Genomic DNA, 23,962 nt, shown 5'->3' with positions numbered 1-23,962 from the left:
TACTCAGTGCGACAATTTTTAAGATAAAGAAAAGGTTTTGCATTATTCTCTGGCGAGACGTTCCCATATTCAATGATGATTGATGAAAAGCAAACAAGCCCACACACGGCTCCCTATTGATACATTTAAAGATGCATCAATCAGCCAGTAGTGGATTTTTTGATTGGCAGAGCTGAAAAATTAAGTAAATGATCCTCATACCTTCTAAGTGATTCAAAGCTGATGTATCCAACCATATTTTGTGTATAATGGCACCACCTAACATCACACAAGTCCGTGCTCTGCTTAAGCTAAATAAGGATCAGATAAGGAAAATATGTGTCTATGCATAAGATAATCAGTCAGTCTGGGGATTAGCAGATCTGACCTTAAAGAGGACCAGAAATCGGTCTAGAAAAGCCTGATCGGTGCATCTCTAGATTTGTGTCTGAATTGTTTTTAGTGCTAACGAAGCATTATTACTTTTCCAGTTAAACCCCTCAGCAGCCTTCTTGAAACTAAGCTCTGCCAACCTGAGCTTAGTAAAGTAATGTTGGGGTGCTGAGGTGGTGCAGGGACAAATCACAACCCACGTATGGAGGCGCCTTTGTTCTCGTAGTGGTAGTTGCAGGTTCAATTCCCAGCCAGGTGATATTTGCCGCATGTCTTCCACCTCTCTCATTACCCTCTTTCCTGTCAAACTACTTTCAAATAAAAGCCACTGGAGCCAACAAAACCCTTAAAAAATAATGTTGGAATACCCAAAACAGAAAATATGTTTATAGAGTAGCATCTAAACAAATGTTTACTAGTGGAAGCCAGAGTTTTGATAAGATCCAAAAATAGACAAATTATTTTTATTGTTTTGTCTGATACAATCTGATGAGGGTAAAACAATAAGTGTAGCAGCTGAAATCAAGCTGGCTTATGCTTGTTACTTTAGCACACAAAGCATTTTACAAAACCCGAGTCGTCACTGCTGACCGGACTGCTGAAATTGCAACTATTCACCAGGCTTTTTGCCTGGTAATTGTATTTCCACAGGGCGGCTTTGCATATCAGCTCAGATCTTCCTGTGTCTGACCTCTGTAAATAATGGTAATAAAGAGTGTACTTGTCCGCACTGGTGTGTCCCACCAAGACAATTCACCTGCCACCAAGTGGCCCGGCCGTTGCCCCTCACCCCCCCGCATCGTGTTGCTGGCTATTTGCTGGAGCACAGATCAGACAGCTCTCAGCCACGGGGAGTGGTGAGAGTGGTTGATGGAGCTTGTGGAGATCAGGGCTAGCTCGCTTTAACACAGCCAGCACCTCCAACAATAGCCGCCTCTGACAGCTTTGCATAATTCATCTTGTCGAGTCTCGCTCTCGCTCTCGCTCTCTCTCTCTTTCCTCCTTGACGCTGCTCTCTCCCTCTCCTCTTTCAGTTTATCTTCAGTCCCTTTTTCTGTGCCTCTCGGCGCTTGGAGAAGGAGTGAGGGAGAACCAAGGCAGTGTTCCATCAGATGCTGCCTGTTTCCCCCTGACACCAGTGATTCTGGAGACAGAGGAGAGTTTGTCTGCAGGATGATTCCCAGACTCTGTGAATCCTGGATGCCATCTGAACCACATTGTTTCCCTTCTTTATTGAGGTTCAATGCCAACATCCCAGGCTGCAAGAGAAATTTCTGAGCTGCTGTCTCAAATTAGAAAGAGAACACATTTCTTTTAGTATTTGAAGGAACTAGTTTAAATACTAACTGACTTTGCATGAAGCTACAACACATTCAGTATTTTTTTTTATATGGTCTTATAAATTACTGGTTAATTGAATTGGAAACATTGATGGAAATGATTTTTTTTTATTTAACATTTCTTAAAACTTTCACTCTGTCCTGACAGCATAACATGAGAGAGATAATCTGTGAAAACAGGTTGGTCAGAAACAACCAATCAGAGCCAGGAGGAGGGGTTTAGCACTGTCAGTCATGGTTGTGGATGCGCTACAGTTGTGCTAATGACGGGGAAACAGCTTACATGAAAACTATTTATCCATTCTCATAGGTGAACATGCCAACTAGTCTAAACTTTCACTATAGCCTACGTTGTGGGGAACGTAGGAGCTGTAGCCTAGCAGAGTGCAAGGATGTACATAAGTAACAGCTTAGACCCTCCTCTTGGCTCTGAAGAGGAGGGTCTAAGCTGGTGAATCTGGTGTATTTCTGCAGATAGCTGTAGGACCACAGGGAGAAGAAGAGCTTGATTTTTTTTGCATTATCTGTCTCGCACTGTCAGGAATAGTGACAGTTAAAAAAAATGTAGAAAACATATATTTTTTAAAAAGTTACCCACTGCATCTTTAAAATTAAGAAGAACAATAACATTTTGTAAAGTGCACCTTCGCGCAGAAGTGAAAGTGCCATTTGGTCATCAAATAAATTTTGTACCAGACATAAGGAAACAAAATGCAGAGTCTCAGAAAAGCTCCAGCAGCAACAAAGCAATCAGTGTTTATCCAGGTGTTTCTGAACTGTCACTGAACTTCACATAAAGGCACACAAATCTCTGTGAAGAATACAGGCAACAACTAATAACTAATGATGCAATATTATGGTTTGCATTATTAAAGTGGTCACCTGCTGTGACCGAAACTTTGGCACCTCATTTGCTTAAAGGGTTGAGACAAGACATACTCTTTCCCCCAATAAATTAGTTTTAGGCAGTTTTTGCTCCACTGGCCAAAGGCCGCTCGGATAAACCTGGAGTTTACAGCTATAGATGTAACTGAAAAAAATATTCACTGGGATGAAGTTTAATACCATAACACCAGTGTGTGTGTGTGGGTTAACATGTCACTCCAGCGTGTTACAGACTGATCACAGGTCTGTAATGACACATAGTCAAGTTTCTGTTATTCCATATTTCCTTTATTCTGCAGTCAGTGGGCGACAGAGTCGTTATGATGTGTAAAAAACCTGATTCAGATTTAGTTCCTGACTTGTATGAATGTCCCAATTGAAGAAATCAATCAATTTTTGGTTTCAAATCTGATACAGATGTGAATCAAACCAACACAGGAGAAAATGTTATTTTTTTTTATTTGTTTTGTTTTTGATTGCTAATTAAAAACAGCATAATGATTATTTGTCTCACTACTGGGAGCGATTGCTGCCCCACATTAAAAAATAGGTTTTATACATGGTTTTGTACCCAACATTGACCATGTGTCAATTCATGCCAGCCAAGAGAATCTGGTACGTGCTTTGAATAGCAAATTTTATAAGCTAAGAAATAAATAATATCCACCAGTAAGGGTGTGCTTACATTTATTTAGGTAGAATCAGGGATGTTAACATTCTAACTTTAGAATGGATTTACTAGGTAGTAAATTTGTATTAATCACACTTTACTGTAAAAAAAAATTAAAAAGATGAGAATCTTTACTCAAAATAAGAACTGCATATGAAATGGTTGTTTTCAATAAGATGTTCAAATTATTCAAATAAATTACTCAGTTTTATCTTTTCATTTTTTCTTTTGTTATTGCAATCTTAATTTTTTTTTCTGGAAATATGGTGAAGCAGTTTTACCAGTTTTATTCTACCAGGGGGTCACAGCTGGAAGAGTCCAATCCCAACCATGCAATGTGCAACATGTTAGATAAGTTTAAAAAATGGTTAGACTAAAACAAAAACCCAGAAATACATTTTGCTGGCTCCAAATTCCTCTGCAAATGTTTGGAGGGATGAGCTTACTGCACTCATGAGCGATGATGAAATCCTGCTCTGTGTTGGATTTCCTGTCTCTGAGTAAGATGGAGAATATTCACAACTGGAGTAAAGTGATGCAAATCTCTGATACAGTCACTTCAGATTATTCCACGCTTCTGGGACTCGAAGCTTCAGCCCTCATAGATGCGGCACATTTAAAAGATAAACAACACCACAGCAAGAGTGAAAAACAAATGATAAAAAAAGCAGAGCTGAACCCACATCGTTCTGCTTTTCTTCCTCTGTCTTGTCCCTCCCTGCTAAATCATAGCGGTCAACATCAAATTCTCACTATTTTATTGCTCCGCATTGTTGTGTGTGAATTAAATAATGAAAAAAATTGTATGTGCCAGTTCTAAGATAACATAATAAGCAACACAATAAGCTGCGCAGGGATGTTTACAAATCCCCCAAATAACTCTTCACCAGCAACTCATATGAGTTCTTCATTCACTGAATCTTTTAGTGGGGAGAAGAAAAAAGAAATAAATAATACGCAAGCAGAATCAAATTCAGTTTTTGAAATGTAATTGCTATGTGTGGACAAGTGGAATAAAAAAGGGGCTTTTTTAACGTTTCTTTTGCAGTGGCTGGATCCCAAATGGTAATAACAGGTTATTCAGTGAATTCATACATACAGGCAGCTGCGTTTATCTGTATCCAAGGCTACAGATATTGAACCCAGCTCTTATCAAAATAGGTGCTTCCTTCCATATCACACAACCAATTACGCTAGACAGTCTTAATTCATTGGGCCACAGCCTGACTGTGATATCAGCACAAACGCAACGCCTGCTTCACATATGGGATCTGAGGAAGTAATGCAGTTCATGTGCATTGGCTTTATTGAGAATCCTGCAAGACAGCATCAACAAATTGCCAGGTAATGCTTACTCGGAAAGAAACGGCTCCACGCTGTGTAAAACAAATTCAGCCGCGCAGACTTGTGGCAATTTACAGACAAAATCCATGATCGACCCATTGTTACGGAAATAAATTAAATTGTAGTAATACCGCGCCTACAATGTGATGACGGGAAAGAGCAATCTCAGTGCCACGGAGAGGCAGCGCAAGAATAAAAGCATTTATGTGCACAATAAATCTGGTAAACAAAGGAGGATGGATTTGACTGATTGAGAGGAAAATAAGGGAATCATTGATCGAATATTATTTATTCAGGGAAGAGTGCATTTTTAATTGCAAAATTCTCAATCAAATATCACTAAAGCTTGTGTCTAATCTGGAAATCTTCTGCCGGATTCTATTAAAAGAGCACTGAGACAAGCTGAAGATCAGGACTGGAGTTACATTAGAAATGCTGTGAGCATACAAACCTGGCTAGCAGATAAAAATTCAAATACGGAGAGCTATTCCAAAGTGCTGACACCGGGTGTCATTCAAATGCATCGCGCATGATTGTACCACAAACTAACCCTTCCTCCTTTAGAATATGCAGGGGCAGATGGAATATACACAGCAATCACAGCAGTCGCAGACAACAGACTGGCGGAAAACTTCAGTCATGACTACTGCAATGGGAATGCAATACTCCAGCGCTGCTGCAACTACGGGAAACTATAAAATCTGACCAAATAAAGACGCTGATGTACTGCTAAAAATACAAATTCACATAAATGGTCCAAAATAAATCAATATACTCTCTTCGGTGGTATGAAATTAGAGCAGGTACACACTGCAGACACAGAATGAAAACTCATATCGAGTGATGATTTTTTTTCTTTAAGCAATTGTGCCGCATAAACAATACAAAAAGAATCTAGATGGTTTTATTCTTCGCTTGTCAGCATTTTAGGGAGTATGTAGGTCATGATGGCACACTAAGAGAATACAGAAACACACTGCAGGCCTTATAAAAGAAACATCAATCTGAAAACTCATTGGATCGTAGAGGTTTCTCAACTTTCAGGGAAAAAACTTAGAAAGTCTGACCAGCAACGATTGGCCAGAGAGGGACTCCTGAATACACATCATACGCCTCTGGAAGTCAAAGATTGCTGACCTGTATACTATTACACTGTCTGCGAGGCTCCAGCTTTTACACTCTTCAGTCGACTGATATTCCATATTTTCTTTCTCTTCACCCTTCTGAGAAAATAAAAAAGCCACAGAGAATGTGTTTCTGACTGGCTTCACACGCTCCTACTCATCATCGCCCTTCGTCACCGATCAGACATCAGGCTTTCAGCATCACAGAGGCCGTGTCGACTGAATTATTGAGGCCATCAAGCGGCTTCATTGACAGGCTTTGCTCCCGCCCAGCTTCCCACTGGGCTGTCCAGGGGTCACAATAGACCAGACCTGAGGCCTTTGGCAGGCTGAAGCTACCCCTTTTTTCAGTGCTAACGCTGCTTTGTGAACATGCAGAAACACCAATGTGATGCAGAAATTATGTAAAACAAACAAAAGTGAACTGCAGATGGAAGAAAAGCATAAATAAAAAGAAACTATTTTGAATATTTTGCCATTTCTAGACAACCAGGAACAGTGACCCCTGACACCCTTAAAATGTGGAACAGTTTGTGACTTCATATATAATTCTAGTTCTATTCACAAAAGCTGAACTTACACACTGCTCTGGGCAATTTTCACAAACAGAGGACATGATGAAATTCTATTTTATTCTCCCTATGACACAAGTAAGCGCATTTCTTTTTGGCTCTCCTCACCAAGCCTCAGCCTGGAACATGCAGCGAGAGGTTTTCTGTTTCAAAGTCAAGCCCACTGTCCAATCTTTCCGCCTGGTCCTGACCCAGAAAGCCCACTGGAGCCCGCTGAGCCATAAATGGTAATCTGTAGGCTACAACAGTGTGAGGTGGCGCTACATCCAGAACCGGACCAGCAGGATGGTGTCCTGTGGTTGGTGGCAGGTGGCTTTAATACCAGCATGCTTTGGCCACAAAGACTCCAATCAACCCCCCAAAAAACAGAGCTGTCATGCTTGAATATCTGCTTTTCTTGATTTTAAGCAATCCAGCTGCAGAATGGCTCCCGCATCATCACAAACAATTACCACTTTAGTTGTTGAGCCTGCAAACGCCTACGCACGGCATCGCCACCAACACGACTGCACGCATGTGTGCAATAAGATGCAGGATCAGTTTATGTTATGAACAAAGCAATAAATCATGCTAGGCATTGCACAACAGCCATCAGACAGCCACAATAGCCATTGCCTTGAGAACACTCATCCGTCCTGTTCAATCAGAGCCCAATTTCTGATGTATCGCATCAACGTGGAACATTCATCTTTATGTGAATAAAAATCCCCATTTATATTCTTAGCTGTCTCAAGTTTCTCTGTAGTGAATCTATCAACATATTTATGAATTGGGAAAGAAATAAATATGTTATACACAAAGCGGTTGTGCATAAAGCATATGCCATGTTTTTTATGGTGTTTTCTGCTTTCCTCGTGCAGCTATACAATGTAGTTAAGGAGCATGGTAATGCATCAAGTGCTGTCACTAAATATCCCTTCTCTAAGCACATTTCAAGAGCACACAATCCGCTCCCTTATAAAATCCAAGGGTGACTTTCAGCAATAATTTGGCAACTTGCACAAATCCCACACACCACCTTTTCCTTTCATGATGCTTTCTAAACAGGATAAACTTTGTTGCAGGTGGGCCATCACTGTGCTAAATTCAAGTAATCCTCTGACTGCAGGGCTTCCGAGCGGGAAACGACAGTCTATTCGCTGATGGGGGTTGCATCGGTTATGTTAAACTCAGTTATGTTAAACTCCAATCGACCTAAAGAATGCACTATGGCGTGCTATACATGCACTTTTCCACTATTCATCATGATGCCGCTCTGCTCTCGTGGGAGTGAAGGGAAAGTGCATCAAGAAACAGAAAAAGCAGGTGAAAGAGAGTACAACAGACAATAGCAAAGCAGGATTTGTGTTAATAGTAACAGATTAGAGGGCAGCAATTATGTAAAGTAAATATGACGTGGAAGCGATCCGTCGAGCCTGGGGAACTGGTGGTAGTTTGTCAGGCTGCATTAACCTTCACATGTTTGCTCCGGCGTGCTGAAACAGGCGACGATGTTTGGCATATCAAATGTTTTAATCCCAGAGGTCATCTTGTGCCACTCTCAGCACCCGCAGGTAAAAAAAAAAAAGTGAGATACTGTATGTGCAGGTCTGAGCACGGACTGTTCTTCCACATCACTCAGGTGATAGCAGGACGAGTCATCCTGACTGCTTTTCTATAAAATAAAAAAAACTGCGTAAAAGCCAGGATTCAACTTGGCATCATCAGACAGAATATTACATTCTCCACAGGAATAATGAAAAAGGAAATTATCGCAGAAATAAGCAATGTTGCGAACACAGTTCTTCTAATATTTCTGAATTAAGTATACAATTTTAAACTCAAAGCATGGATTAGAGAATCATCCACAGAACTTCCCGGAATTCTCCTAGGAAAATGAAGTCACCTGCTTCAGTTAGTTGACTGAAAGGCAGTGACGTTAAAAGCTGAGGAATTAGATTAAAGCCTCAATAAGAGGTCACAGCAGAAAATGTCTCCGTGCTCGATGCGTAGCCATCTGCCAGACTAAGGCGCTCTCCATAAATAGTGAACTCCAGCACGTTTTCTCTACAGCTGTGCTAAACGTGTTGACGGACAGAGAGCAACTGGCATCCTTCTGGATCCAGGTGTGTTTCTGAATGTGTCAACACAACGTGTGTCATTTATTAGTACTCTGGCAGCAGGAAAAGAGTCGTATAGGAGCCTGGTTGCTGTACATGGAGGCCAGTTCCAGTTATGATCAGTGCCTCCATACAGGAGATGCGACTGTCGTGCCCCTACAGGGAGCCAGAAGAGACAGATTGTTGTCTCTGGGAGTTTATTGGTTCTCATAAAACACTTGCCACATCTTCCTAAACTTATTTTTTCATCCTCGGAGAAGTACATGTCATGATTTGCAGGGAGGTTGGCGAGAACGGAGGAGCAACAAACCTTTCAGCAGGCATAATTCACCACACACGCCCCAAGTAGTGAAGCACTGCATTAGTTTATGATTCCAGTCGTTGTCAGACATGGAGCATAAAACACAAAGTGGCCTCAACTGCTGTAGTTCCTCAGTCACACTGGGGACAAAAGCCATAAATCAATTTAGCTGAACAGATATACTTGTCCTCCTGGGCCATCATGTGGACTCAGATGCATGTGTTTGGAGATTGTGTTCAGCCTGATCCATGCCAGAGTTCAATCAGATCAACATTTCTCTCCATGGTAGGCAGTCTGAGCACCATTCAATGTTTAAAACCACAAGATAAGGCGGAGTGACCAGAAATCTTAAGTATCTTGTGTAATTGCAATAAAAATCTTTAAGTTGAGAGAAAAGATCACAGTTGTTTCTTATACGGGAGACGTGGCCGAGTTTGGCTCACTGATTAGGCTCATCTTAGACCTGAGCAGCTTTGGATCTCAAGATTTGAACCAGCAGACGGTTCATTTTAGGATTTTTCACCAGATCTTAAAGCTGAAAGCCCAAACTATGGACTGATAAATGTAAAAGTCAAATGCCTCTTAATTAAGAGTGAACTCAGTAGTTAAGTTGAATCTCGTACGAGACTGATTGATTTTTCTAACCACATTAAGTTTTTTTTTCTTCCTTTTTTCTTTTTTTTAAATGGGTCAAGTCAGGTTTAAAAAGTAAGAGAATATGATGAAGGTTGGTCTCATTCATCATTATTGACGGTTTAATTATGATACAAACCGTCAAATGACCATGTGTAATGTGTTTTCATTTTTTAATATTCCCACTCAATCTTTAAAATATGAAAATTTGACACCGCTTCTAAATCAAAGAGGCTGACCCTTACAAACTCTGCGTTTCATTATTAAACTTCATATCGCAAAGCAAACCCCAAACCGAAGCTGATCGGGAAATATCTTGTTCTCATTAAAACAGGATGACTTCCGCAGCTTAAAAAAATTAAATAAAATAAAAATCAAAGAACATAAATCTAATTCATATTTATCAGCGTGGAGATGGAAAATGGGACAGGGATCCCAGCAGGTTGCGGCTCTGCCTCTTGTCAAAGGATACGGAATATTACAGAACAGCAAATCCGGCATGTTTACAGCACAAATATATTGATATATATATATTTTTTATTTATTGTTGTTTGGATTTGTAGAATGGTGTTAATATAGAATAATAAGGGAGCACTGACCTGTAAGGAGCTGCTGCGGGTCTGTCCGAGGCGCATAAACTTCCAGCGGTGCGCTTCGCTCCCAACTTACAGGCAGCAGCGCGCACAATAAACCGCGTGTGCAATTTGGCAACGAGTTTATTCTTCTCTCTTCTGCACAAAAAAAGCACCTCTCAGTCCGGTTCCAGACGCGGAAACCGATGCGCACGTCTCGGAGCAACAGACTTGTGTCCAGCGCTGTGGACGTTGTGGCGACGAAGCGGAGAGCTTGAGCTGCCAGCGCCGACAGAAACGCGTTTCTGCTCCGAAATCTTCCCAGACCTCCGGGCGAATCAGCTCAGGCAGTAGTTCCAGCAATGCTTCTGTCCTCCCCCCTCAGGAGATAACACGGATATACATTTCCTGTCGCCAAGCAGCTGTGCAGGAAATTTAGAGGGGAGAAAAAAGGGTAGAAAAAAAAATCCTTTCCTCACTCGGTAAGGATGCGGATGCGGATGCTCGCCACCCGCTCCGCTGCGCTTTTGTCCGATATGCACTTGTCAGCTGGGAAGCTGCGCATCCCGTCCTCAGCCTCAGCCTCAGCCTGTTCTCTGCCTATCAGCACCGGCACAGGCCGTAAATACAGAGGAGGGTCAACTCTGACCTCCAGCCTGTGAGCAACAAGCAAACGGTGGCACCTGTAAACAACAGGAGGAGCTTCATTAAGAGAAAACTAACATCACGTCTCAACCCGAAAAATCCTTACATCCAAATTTACTTAAATGGAAAAAACATAAAAATCAAACAGCAGATGTGGATTAACTGTGATCGGGCCACCTGGCTGCTCTCCCTCAGCATCCTCTCCTCCTCTTGTTTAGAGAAGCTGTTCATTAAGCTTACAGTATACCTGTAAGGACTCCCAGCCTTTTAATTGGACAACTCTCAAACCTGCAGTTTCTTACCTTCAGTCAAACAAGGGGAAAGCCAGACTGATGTAAATAAATGTTATTTCTTAGCAGCAAACACGAGCAGCTAAAGGTTACCCAAGCTGTTAATTAAACTGTTAGATAAACAAGGAAGCCTGAGCCTCACTGTTCAAATTGAAATGTCGCTTCTGGGTAAAACTCGATTCATATTGTTTCAGTCCATCCACCATCTGTAGAGCATTGATCAGCTGTAGAATGGATACAGCACAAAATATGCAGTTTAACTCCATCAACCAGTCACTGAAGCCACGGCTGTCCTGGACTCTGGGTGCTTTCAAATCTTTAACATAGAAAGGAGCCCTGGTCCACTGCCTTGTTTTCTTCTGAGCTCCGTTGAAATCTTTATTTTCACTGTCGCCAAATGCTTGCTACAATCAAACAAATATAATTTTAAAATGTATTTTAAAAACAGCAGTCACTGAACAAAGAATGATTAAAAGAAATGAACAAAATATTAGATTTTGAAACAAGTGAAATTAATTAAAGTAGAAATAAAATAAAGGTGAAAAACAACAAAATGAAAATAAAATAAACTTATATCTAATAAATTGGAATAGTTTTGAAAGATTCATTTATTTCACTATGCAAAACATATTCTATAGATTAATTACACATGAGCGATTAAAACAAACAAATATCCTGTAACGAACTTTGAATTGCCTTGTTGCTGAACGTTCAGACACATTCCACAGATTTAAAAGTAAAATATCTGCCAAAAATGAGAAATTATTGCAAAACTTTCATATTTTTAACATAATTTAGACATATTCATCCATACTTTTATTACTTTAAACTGAAGACCTGCTTATTATAAATAATTCTGCCACAGTCTTAATTATCATGTCTGCAGCTTGTCCAAAATCCTGCTGTGTCCTGAGCTCATCTCTCCAGCCGGAGCCGCTTTGCTTCGACTCCCCAGTTATTTCTCAGTTCATTTTAAGGTTCTGTTGATCATGGGTAAGTCCCTCCGTACAGCTGATTCCAGTCATTTCCTTCAAGAGCTCCCAGATCAACGGATAAACTTCTACCTGTCTGCAGACGATGTTTCGACTCAAAGAAGACAGAATCTTTTCAGTTGCTGGTCCACTTCTGAGGAAACACACTCCTTGATGTTAAATGGACTCTTTCCATCCCTGCCTTTAGTTCTAGGCTGAAATCTGACATTCCAAACTTTAGAAAGGATCAGACATGAAATGCTTTTAAGAAAATTTTTAATTGATGAAAATGTAACTGTTTATAATAATCATCCACTTGCTTTTAATGAAAAAATAATAATAAATTAATTAATTACTTAGGTTCCTCCTTTTTTGAACCATAATCAGTATCATATTCAAGAAAGTTGCTTTTGTAATAATCATAACCAATAATAAAACATTTATATGCATGACAAAGCACATGGCTAAAGCAGTATTTATCACTTTCACCATCCTAAAAAGTATTTTTTGCTACATTTTTAGAGATAAAATTAACATATTCAGTAACATGTTACTCAATACAGCAGGTTTCTGAGGAAGGAATACAGTTTGATAAAGTATATTGTATAAAAAACAATAGATCTGGAATCAAAGGGTTAATTTGCCATTTTGTATCATCAGTAATAGTATTTTGTTGCCTTTTTATTTATTGTTAGTTTTCCTAAAAACAGTATAAAACCCTTTGCTCAGTATTTGAATGTATTATATAAATAATAATATTTAATTACTAATATACAAATAAACTGAACTGAATTCAGATGCTTCTTCATGTCTAGATCTTCCCTCCTTGTTTCTCACAGGAGCATTTAATAGCATGAGAGGAGGCCACTCCGATGCCCTAATGGGCCTCGGTTGATGATAATGCAGACAGACTTGAAGTTCTCCTGCACTTTGTAAAGTGTGAAAATTTCATCTTGATGAGCTTCAGCTGCAGAGATAAGTCCACACGCCTCCCAGCCATTCTCTGCCCTGGCCTAACACCAAGACGGCTCAGACGAAAACATACGGGACTCTATCTGATGGGCTTCAAATGATAGCATTTAGAGGATACTGCACAGAAAGCAGAGTTTCATTAATTACAAAAGCAACAGTCCGCTAATCCCACTAGAAAGGCATTTTGAGACCGAGTCGTTTTGGTTCTGAGGGAGAGAGAAGAGAGAAAGACTAACAATACCAATGGCAGATCACAGACCTTCAAACTATGGTCTGCAGGCTCCGCAGCTCAATAGGGGGCCAACTACTGCAGCTCTGACGGGGCATTTTTCCTTTAAATCCCCTTCCTGAATTTACCCCACGTCTGGCCACATGCAGAGATGAAGTTATCACTGAGGACAGCTTTTCTCCAAGCAAAATCAGCCCTACCCTCCGACGCTTGATTCCTCTGTTACACCCGCAGCACATCAAACACTCGCCTCCATCAAATGGCATTATCTGCATAAAAGCCAACTGCCCAACAATCTATCTCCACACTGCCATTCAGTCTTCAGTCAAGGGCATGCAATAAAGTAAGGACATGAAAAGGACCTGAATTCTTCGGCAGCCAATGGTCTTCTATTTTTCTTTTACTAGCAGACAAAATATGTCTCTGCTCACTAATATTTTTTGGGATCTATCCAAAGAGGCTGTAAGTTAGTTACTAAGCAACATATTCACATGCATTGTTCATGCAGATGTTATTTTACATCCATTTAGTTTCCATCCTTAGTGCAGCATTACTTCCTTCTCTCCTGTAAGACTTTCAGCAAGGCACACACACTCCATGTTGATGCAGTCAACTGTGCCCTCTATTGGAGGCCAGTCACTTCCAGCACTTGAATTCAAAGACGCGATGAAAGGAGTGTTTCAGGAATTTATACCTATAAAGTGAGTGAGACAGAGCGGGAACGATTCAATACTAAAAATGCTTTACACCAAACAAATAACCCCCAAACATGTTAAAGATTGATTACTTCCTAACAGGATGCTGTTTTATCAGTATGAACACACAGTGCTCGATTAATGCGTCCTGCAGTCCAGTGCCTCTGGTAGACTTATAGACTAAAGTCGGGCCTAGCCTCTAAAATTAAATGTCAGAACATTCTGAGAACGTAGGACCCGGTTATTTGCTGCATTTGCTTCCCAGGTTGCTTTTGGCTCTTGGGGTGCGTGGCTGAATGCACAAAACATGAACCAGAAACTTCACCACTGAAGCCCAAGAGCATCGCATACATTAAAGAGTAAAACACTGCACCTTTCTACGACTCTGTGTGTTTTACATATGTACGGCATCAGCAGCGAAAACAGATGGGCCACACCATGGGGACAGAGAGACCTGTGGACTTTACAAAAAAAGCAGCATTGACAAATTATGCATCCACTCCGTTACTCACTCTGTGTATGCAGGAATTTTGTCCCCCAGGGGTCAGACAGCGAGCCTGATGTGTTCAGAGCTGTGCCTCGTCTTGTCCAATGTCTGTTAAAAAGCAAAAGCAACAATAGATGTGTGCAGTGCATTATATTTGCACCGTAAAGGCTATTGCCTTTTGTTAGTTGGGTATTGTGCTCAGCAAACTAAACGGACGTGTATAAAGGGATTGGACAGAACTTCTCTTTTCATGTGGAAATGAATCCCTTCGAAACGGACAAAACAGCTTTCACCCTTGGTTATACAGTGAGGATTTTAGGCATGCACCTTTTTTTTTTTTTTGCTCTCACATCTGAGCAACAGAGGATAGAAAAATAACCGTTTCATGCACAAATACATATTTATGTCTAGCAATATAAACATTAAAAATTTGTTTACTTCAGTAAAGATGGAGTGTTGCATTTTGTCCAGATTTATGCAGAGGACACCGACAGTTAAGGCAGAATGGCGTTTAAAGGAGGACAGAGACGGATGCCTCACTGCCAGGTTTCCAAATCTCAGAGGACATTTTGAAACAAGTTGTAGGAACCTTGATTCTCTTCTCAGGTTGTTCTCTGAACCCGTCTATTGATCGGAACTGGTCAACGAAACACCACCGAGTCAGTGGAGGGAAAAACCCAAGAAAACAATTTAAGAGCAAACAACAGATTATTAAAAATCCATCAAAATCACAACTTTAGTTTTCTGTTATTTTAATAACCCTCAAGTTTGTGTGCATTTCTAGTGAGCACCTCCGTACACTTAAAGCTCTTGGGCTCTATAAATAAACATAATTTACTTTTAATTTAGTTGTAAAAAATACAAATAAAATAAAATTCACAACTAGTTAATCTTCAGTCTGACAGAAATGGACTTTGGGATTTTCAATTTGTGCTCGAAAATGGACTTACAGTAAAATGAAACAGCTTCTCCAGTACTGGTCAGGCTCAGTGTCATTCTGAATTTTAAAGATGGGTGAACAACCTCAAAGGAGAAGAAACCTGTGGCAAATCAAAGCAAGCGGTGGATACAGCGAAGCACGTTTAGTTAATTTGAAAAGCTTAAGCAGTAAGCAAGCAGAGAAAGCTCCAGAAATAAATCACATGTTCTTTTGCTTTGCACAAGGATTATGGAAGACAGAAAGTTGCAGACAGGCGTGCTAATTTAATTCCATCTTGTTTTTTTTGACAGAGAATGTCATGTCTCTGGGATTATTGTGGTAAAGGCATGTTGTTGTTCATTAACAGGAAGCATTCTTCTTCATGTCACAATTTTACATTGTGATAAATTACTGAAATCCTTTCATTATCATTAGAAAGACTATATATATAAATATTATAATTTTGAGGACAAGAAAAGTTGACTGAAATCATTTTTTATCTGATACAATAAAAAATAATAACAGTCAGTAATAATTTATTCGGAGCTATTGCTGGTTAAGATCTGATTGAACTATAAGTACATCATGGCAAAAATATATTGTGGTATTTGGTTTGCACCATTTTGAAATGTTGCTCCTAAGCATAAGAGAAAAAAAAATCACTTCCAGTTGACACATTTTTCCGAAACAGCAAGTACACTTTATACATTATATACATATGTCTTTTTATTTCTCATCTAAATATATGAGTTTTTATTCTGTTTTTCACCTTTTAAAATGGTGAGCAAAGATTGTTCTTACACAATTTGTCCCACTTTCCCGTCTCTTTCACACAAAGACACACATGAAAGTTGCCTCAGAGGACATTCTGTCAGCTGGTTTGACACTGTCAGAGCTTCTTCTCTCAGTACTCACTTAAATGATGCAGTAGCAGTCAGACTGCAGTACATAGAAACAAAAATGGTTTAAGGTATGGAAAAAAAACATTATATTTTCCAAACAGACGAGTCATTACATATTACAATGTTGCATAATTCTTCTATTCTTTATATAATTGTTTCAGGTCAAGTCAGTTAAATGATGGTAAATCATCACAGGGATGTTTTTGCAAATGTATAGACTCAATGTGTGCCGCTTTTAGTTTACATAAAAATATTAACTATATCTAGGATTCTACTTTTTCGCAAACCCAAAGTATGCAGAGGTAGGTGCCTGCTGTATTTTTACCCTTCCATTTCACATAAAGTGTGTCAAGTGCATTTTAGCTGAGTCCAAGAAAATTTCAATACTGTCAACCAATATGTGAGTTTTACTGAAAAGTGTAGAAGCAAATAAACAGACAAGTTGAATTATTGTGTTTTATTTAGAATAAATTCAACATTTTATTCAAAATACAAAGTCCTGGTCTCACTGGAAATAAGCATGTATTTCTACAAATACAAACAAACAAATGATGCCAATTTAAGTCAAATTAATTGTGAAAACTGTTGAATTCTCTCATTGCTGTCACACATTTCCTTTGCTGGGTTTAACAGCTGTGTATCCATGACACTCTGCAGCACAGAAAAAAAATCAAGTTGAAGTTTACTTCTCGGGTAATAACTGCCTTTGGATTCTTGAAAGTGTTTGCTTCTCCCCCGAGTCTGTGGCTAATGCAGCCAATTCAAAGAGTTATCCACAGCCTCGCTTTTAAACACAAAAAATACCTCCCAGAGAGGAAGCAAGCTGCTCTCTAAGTAACTGCAAATAACTGCACCTCAGCCTCAAGTTTTTGGAGAGTAGAGGAAGATCTTAGCAGAAAATGCGGATAACAAGGGCACGTGGAAACAGAGGCCATTTTTTAATTGGTCCAGGGTTTGAAAACATACTCCACCAGGAAAGACACCTCCGGTTTGTTTTCCATCTTGGGTAAAAAAATAAAAATACTTGTTGGTTTTCAGCAGTAATTAGCCCGAAAACCTGAACTCCTGTAGAATTTGTTCAGTGTTCTTGCATTCGGTCTCCTCATGTTTGGGATATTGTGTGATCAATGTGCTGGTGAGATGGTGCTTAAAATCAAAATCACTAGTTTTATGTGCTTCAGATTTGTATCCTTAACCCTTATAATAGTTACATTACAAAGTAAAATGTTAAAACTGTTATCAGAAAAAAATGCTGCCTTAATTTGGTGTTTTTTTTTTTTTAAAGATCTTGTAATTAAAAAAATATATATATCTATATGCTTTCATATTTAAAGTCAAACACATTCAGTTCAATAATCTCTTATTATCCAAATGGAAAATTAAATGTTACCATAGCTCATATAGAAGTGTTGTGGATGGTGATGCTGTGGATATGAAGAGTCTTCTACAGCAGTCAGCCTTGCAACAAATCTAAGAAGGCTTCTGACTGAAGACCTTTGCTGTTTTATAGTTTCATGACATGCTAACAGCTAAGAAGAACTGCTAATCCACCTCATTTGTTTTGTCCACTCATCTTTACATCTTCATCTGGCTGTATGGTTAAAAGCCGGGCAGAAAAGTGCTGGAGATGGTTTGAATTTCCTCCTTCTCTGTCTCTGCTCTTCATCCTTGGAGCCTTTTCAATTCCAGTAGGATTTGGGGTTTTTAGCTTTTCATATGCTAATAAGCTGTTCTCAGCTGTAAAAACGATGTGTTTTTACCATGGCTGTGTAAAAAAATAAAATAAAAGCAGAAATCCAGAACCAGAGGGAGTAATTGTCCAAGCATGCAATTATTCAGCCAAAAACATTCAGAACAGAAAAGTCAACAACAAAAAAAACACACATAAGAACTAAAGTAACAGACCTACTCCAACATGCTGCTTCCATGAGTGGCGCAGTTCTACATCAGGGATTCAGAAACGTCATTCATCATCAACAAAGAAACAGGCTGTTCTTCTGTAAATGAAAAATAATCTAATTTGTGCCGTTTCAGCCCGTTAATAGCATTTAGTTCCTCCAATGGCACTGAGTTTAGAAATGCCTTGGTGCATAACAAAAAAACATAAAAAAGTGAATTTATGGATTGGACCAAATGCAGTGGTGTGGTTTCAGTCAACATATTAGCAACCATTAAAAACCAGAATGTGAACAAATAAGTAAAGACACTTAAAAATGTAAAATTTGGGGTAATAAATGTGTCATTTTAACTCAAAAACTGCATAGATAAAAGGATGAGGTACAAAAAAAAATAATCTACAAAGATGAAATATCTCAAAATGTTGCCAAATGATTAAAATAAGTAGGTCATCTGACACTGTAAGCTGAAATTTCCTTTTATGTTGTACACTGATTGCGTTGCTTAAACAAGAACAAAACACACCAAAAGGCAATCAGCTGTACCATTTTAAATAGGTGAGATCAAACGGCTTCTCTGGTGAAATTTCCTAGTAATTGGTTAATAATGTGATGCAGATGTCTGAGCTGCACCATACATGTTTAACAACCCTCCAAAGCCTTGGAGTTGTTTGTGTCTCAGCAGAGGATTGAACACACGTGAGCTGGTAATAAAATCCTGCTTCACCTAAACAGGAACTGCAGCACCACCTCCCATTTGCTGCCCGAGTGAGACTGATTTGGCTCTAATGGTAGCTAAGTATACCATTATGGTTTCAGAAACTGGTTGTTTCTTTTAAGCAATAAGCCACAACATTTGAGTTTTTTTTCTGAGACGACCTGCTTAAAATATAGACAACTTTTGTGTGCTAAAAGTGCCATGGCAAGAAAACAGCAGTGTGTATATCAAAGCTGGAGTGCATGTTACTGTACTCCAACACAGGGCTAATGAAGAGATATGTCTTCCATTACGCAGCGATATTCCTGCTGCAGCGATTAGAAAAGTCTCCAGAGGGCCTCCATCACAGGCTTTCATTGAGTCTGGACCTTTGCAAATCTTCATATCCTGCACAATTTTCATAAATTGAAGTCTAATGAGCGCATTTGACATAACTAGGATTTATTGTCTCAGAGGCTTACCAATTTCACTGCTGCACTGCAAATTATGAATGTCAGGGGTTTAATCATATTCATACATATTCTCAATAAGCGGGTTGGGATGTGTCATGTGAGTAAAAGACTTTAAGCGCTGTTCTGCCTTTACTGTAGGTGTGTTATGATAATAGATGCAAACATGCAGAGCACTAACAACCTCCCTGAGGTGGCCCCTCATTGTTGACGCTGAGCACAGAGCAATATCTTCCTACAAATCTCTTTGGGACTCCAATCAGGGCTTTATGGCAAGATGCTTACAACCAGTTTCTCAATAAAGACATGATCAAAAATAGCTGCTGTGTTAATGTTGTGTGCACAATTTGTAGTTTGATACAGAAGTTGTGATTTTTTATTTTTCTGCACATTGTAGGTTAAACGTACCACACTGTTAGCTGTAAAACAGCAGGAAGATTAATCTGAAATCCCAGTTTTGTCATGAAAAAGCTCAGCTCTTTTATGCTGATAGTTTTATGACTTCACAAATTAGTTTTAGACACAATTACATTTCCTCAGTGAGAAATTAGAGCCGCTTAAACCCAGTTTTCAGTGCAGCAAGAGTGAAAGAGGGATTGTAAAACGAAACTCCTTTATAAGTTAAAATCAGCCCTTCATTAAGCCCCACATCTTCTTCCGAGTCCATGACCACTCCAGGAATGTGACCAGTCAATTTTTCAATTAGCTTCCCTTTTCACCTCACAAATTATCAAGGGGCTCAGCTGTTAAGCTCTGGATTGCGATGGATGGCGTACAACAGGCCTACAGTGCTCGGCCATTGAGAGCAAAGCAAGCATTGATAACAGCCCTTAGAACTATTGACATGATAACATTTCAGGCTGCTGGGCCACCGTGGCACTGAGCTGCAATAAATTGAGATGAATGATCAGTCGATGACAATTTCCATAATCGTTATACCTTCCGTAATTCATCAAGGTAATGATACCCGCGCCCCTAATGTCACATTTATTCCATTTTGTGCACAGCAGCAGGCACAAAACGAGCACCCCCCCCCCCCCTCCTCTGCCCCCTTCCGAAAGGATTGATTACAAACCAACTGCTCTCTGCTCCTGCTTGTGAGTGGAAGAGCAATGTGTTATTTGACCAAAAATAACAATGAAAGAGATGGGAAATTCAATCTAATTCCACTCATTCACCCCCCCACTCCCGCCCTCCATTTCGCAGCCCGTGACAGGCGAACAGGAGGCCATTACAGTTCAGCTCTGGCACCGTTTCTGAACCAGAGGGGGAAACAGAGAACTCTTCGTTTCCTGGCCCGCGTCGAGATTCATCATTATCACATCTCCCGTCTCTCCCCCCTCCGCTCGTTAGTGACGTAGTTCCTCTTTGACAATTATATATCATTATTGGTGAACAATAGCAGTGTGAATGAGCGCTGCGATTCAATTACAGACACAGTCATTCAAGATTAATTTCCTTCCTCCACCCTGTGACCGGCACATCACCACAGACATGCATAAGCACACCTTGACAGAAATAACAGCTCCATTCATGGAGGAGGGTAACTAAGGTCTAAGAATTTATCAAAATGGGGCGTTTGGTCAGGTTAAACTTCTTCCACATCAGTCTGTCTGTAGCATTGGGCTGGGCTTTTATATGAATGCATTTCTAAAGCAGTAAGAACCAGACCATCACTTACACTCTGCACAACTACTGAGGAGACTTTACAGAGTATAATGATGACAGAAAATTAAATAATCTCATGTTGATGTTGCAGCAGCATGTGGTTACTGGAATCCTTTGCTTGATCTGAGATTAATTGAGCTAAATGTGAGACACACATTTCTCGTGGCAAGTTCATCATTTATGTTGGCATAAAGAGGAGCTGCATCTTTCTCCAGATGACGTTTGGGTTTTGTTGTAGGTCCCAATAAACACAGGAGAGTTTGCATGAAATATCAAATGAATGATTTTACAGTTTTAAGCGACACAAATTAATGCATAATTGTAAAATGAAAGAAAATCAATACGTGGCGTTTTATACAAAATAAACTGAAAAGTGAGGCATGTTTTTGTATTCGGTCTCCTGTACCACCAACTTTGTCCCAATTTAATTAATTTACTTCCATGTTTGTCAAAATGAATCTCAAAATAAATTCAGCTGTTTGTGAAGGACTCAGAGCTTTTAGAGAACAAATAAAAGCAAAACAAAGAAATATATTAAACTGCATGCTGCCTTTGATTTTTGAAGTTATGATTGAAATCAGAAAATATTCTTTTCTATAAGTTAACAGACAAAACCCAAGTAGTGGAAGAGATACATTGTGTTTTACAATATATTTAAAGAGATAATTTATTTATGCTTTAATTGAACAGCACAGTTTCCCTTATGGGAACCTTAATGCACCAGTTTCCACAAAGAAACCACTCACAATAAAATAAATAAATACACAAAGGCCAGGACATTAATACATGAATTTTGATTAATTTAATAGATTGTAACGCATTAAAAATTGTAACATATTTAATTGTTTTTTGTTTTCTTTTATTAGGCAAAAAAGTCCAGAGAAAACTTTTATTGCGTTTCTGGTACATCCATAAATCTGATGCACACAATCAAATGCATATTATAATTTATTGAATATGAATGTAGGTATAACGCCACTATGCATCAAACTGATGGTTGAATAAGATTAAAACAATAAATATCTTTGTTGTTGAGCTCATATTTATTCAGTAATTTCACTCCAAAAATAGTTTTTGAATAGAAAATCTGTTTTTTCTCAATATGTGGTTTTTGATTAAAAATAGGATTAATCACAATTAACTAATTACAGACCTTGTAATTAACTCAATTAAAATTTTTAATTGAGTCCCACTGCTAAAATAACTAACTAAATAAATAAGGAAAAGTGAGATGTGTGAATGAGGGGAAGAAATGTTTCAGGCCTCACAGCAAAAACCTGCATTTGTAACGGAAATATTGAAAGTCAACAAAACATCCACGGGGAAGAAAGTTTTTATTTATCAGACAAATACCTGAATTTCTTCTGAGAAGCACTGAAGGTGGTCCATGTACCTCTAACAGTTCTTGTATCACATTTTCAGGAACCTGGGTTTACAGAGGACCCCCTGGTTTTTGCAGGGATTAGGGATCACAGCTGCCTGTGAATAGCTGACAGCAAATAATTGAGACACCCTGTGAAATGCTTACAACGGCGCATTAGTTCAAACACACAAAAATACTTAATATACATGAATATGCACAGCAGGAATCATCTTAGCAGAGAGCAAGTGAAGATCCACAGAAAACCTTGAATATTTAAGTCCACAGATTCAAACTCTCTGAGTTTGAGCAGTTTGGACAGGAATGAGGAAAAGTTCAGTTTCTAGATGTCCAAAGCCGATAGAGAAAGACTTGGAGTTTTAACATGCAGTAAAAGATAGATCTAAACTGTTTTTATTGATTGAATTCAAACACAGAACTTATCTTGCACATTTTAATTTGTAAAAAAATATTAGAAACAATGTGGTTTGTCTTCCACTTCACAGAAATGCATTTTGTGTTGGTCTTTCACATAAAATACCATGAAAATACACAGAATGTTGTGGTTGCAATGAAGTAAAATGTGAGAAGGCATGACTGCTTTTGCAAGGCACTGCAGCTAAGCTGTGAGTGCAAAACCCAAACTGGTTCTGCTGACTTCTAAACAAAACAAAGAAACTAACATCTTTCACAAGTGAGACCTTGGAACTACGAAACTGTTGGCAGGTTTTCCAGGCGAAACCGACTTGTTGTTTTTGTCGTGAAAATAGTTGCTGAGTGCTTTGCGCTGCATTATGTGCAGAAAATTCACACTACTTGTTTACAGATGTCATCCAGGTCCTCAGAATGCAAAAGCTACTTTGTCAGGCCTTTCTCTTTTTGTTTGTTTGCTGCCTGTGGTAGAGTTCAAGTAGGACATCTCATTAAGAAGGGGGATCAAACGAGGATTAGTTTGCACAGGGAGTAGCTCTGGAGCTGCACTGCTTGCAGAGTATTCCCCTCAATATCCGGTAAACCTTGTACATTAAATAGTTTCTTATTACACCTTAGTCTTCTTTTCAGATTTGACATCAACACAATCACCAGCATCATGTTTTTATGCTTGAATTGAAACTGAGTAGTTGAAAATTCTGCACCAGCCTCTGACTTCCAGCTATAACCTATAACTCCCTCAACTACACGTCTTCCTAGAGATTTTTCCTTGGAGTAGGAGAGGTAACATGTTTTCCTGAGGGTCAAGAACTCACATCAATACTTCATAGACATGTTATTGATTTCTATTTGCAAATCCTGAGCCAAACTGTCAATATGAATGTCTCAAGTAAACATCTGGGACTGACAGACATGCTTGGGGAATAAAAATAGTGGCCATCCTTGGAGACCCTTTAGAGCAGCTGATGAGCCAACATCCCCATTAAAAATAGCCGAGCAATGGGAACTTAAGTTTACCATTAAGAAAACATAATTATCTCAACATCTTTCCAAGATGAGAAGAACTTTCCCAGCAGCCAGGCTGAGCTCTACAGAGGGCGAAAGCAGCAGGGAGTGGATATAATTGAGCTGAAATTGGTCTCCCATGGCAATGATACTTTGTTCAATCTCGTGGGCTGCAGCGATTGGACGGTCATCTCCCTCTCATTCCTCCTCTTGAAAAGAGGTTGAAAAAGGGCCGTCTTTTAGGTTGCCTACGATCGAGTCTTTGATAGGAGACATAATTCCTGCCTTCAGGGATAACAAGATAGTTTGTCGTCTGGAGACACAGCATATCTGACTGCTGTGAATATTAACTATGTACAGTTATGTCAGCAACAAATGTCCAAACATTTGTAAGGTGAATTGTGGATTCATTA

General features: G+C 39.3%; 1 protein-coding gene across 6 annotated transcripts in view; it reads right to left on the bottom strand.

Annotated features, from left to right (window-relative positions):
• The window catches only part of LOC103471835 (teneurin-3), a 190,230-nt gene extending 179,498 nt beyond the window's left edge, over positions 1-10,732 (bottom strand). For all 6 annotated transcript variants that reach the window (XM_008421051.3, XM_008421052.3, XM_008421053.3 and 3 more), the window contains exon 1: positions 9,940-10,732. The gene's annotated coding sequence lies outside the window, so the exon portion shown is untranslated. The remainder of the gene's footprint in view (positions 1-9,939) is intronic.
• Positions 10,733-23,962: the final 13,230 nt, after the last annotated feature.

This window comes from Poecilia reticulata, chromosome 10 (assembly GCF_904066995.2).
Source record: "Poecilia reticulata chromosome 10, P_reticulata-male-v2, whole genome shotgun sequence".
NCBI lineage: Eukaryota > Metazoa > Chordata > Actinopteri > Cyprinodontiformes > Poeciliidae > Poecilia > Poecilia reticulata.
This window is presented reverse-complemented; position numbering and strand designations above follow the sequence as displayed.